We start from the raw sequence: 657 nt of genomic DNA on the forward strand, positions 1-657 counted from the left end.
CGCTCTCGCCCTCTCTCTCGCGCTCTCGCCCTCTCTCTCGCGCTCTCTTGCGCTCTCTCTCTCTCTCTGCACAGACACAGGCAGCAGCTTCAGGAATTTGAAGAGATCTCCAATAACCCAGAGAGGTCCCACTGTGGCACAGCTCCGAACCCAGTGTGGAGAGGTTCAGCCTGTATCCTCCGACGGACAGAGGGGACTGAACTGATGCATAAGGATCCCCGGGGGGGACTGGAGCAGGTTAATGGGGAAAGAATATTTCCTCTTGGGGGAGGATCTGAAACTAGGGGAGATGGAGCCATGGTTTGAAAACAAGGGGCATCCATTTAAAAGCAGGATGAGGAAACTTTTTATTACTCTCTCACAGGGCTGAGAGTCTCTGTAATTCCCTTCCTCAAACAGCAATGGGTGCAGGATCTGGAAATATTTTGATGCTGGGGGAGATGGATTCTGGATGACCGAGGGAATGGAACGTTTTCGGGGGTTGTGCGAGTTTGAGATTAAAGGCGTGATCTTATTAAATAGGAAAGCAGGCTGAAAGGGCCGAATGGCCTGCTGTTCTTCCTTAGTCACAGAGCTATACAGCATGGAAATAGACCCTTCGGCCCAAATCACCCATGCTGACCAGATACCCTAAATTAATCCAGTCCCATTTGCCAG

At 51.0% G+C, this 657-nt stretch overlaps 1 protein-coding gene across 1 annotated transcript in view; it reads left to right on the plus strand.

Moving 5' to 3' along the window:
- wdr46 (WD repeat domain 46) overlaps window positions 1-657 on the plus strand; it is a gene marked incomplete at its 5' end in the record, with an annotated part of 10,245 nt that overhangs the window by 5,056 nt on the left and 4,532 nt on the right. The gene's annotated exons all lie outside the window — the stretch shown is intronic.

This window comes from Rhincodon typus, unplaced genomic scaffold (assembly GCF_021869965.1).
Source record: "Rhincodon typus isolate 14 unplaced genomic scaffold, sRhiTyp1.1 hic_rhity00005540, whole genome shotgun sequence".
In the NCBI taxonomy this organism is placed as follows: Eukaryota; Metazoa; Chordata; class Chondrichthyes; order Orectolobiformes; family Rhincodontidae; genus Rhincodon; species Rhincodon typus.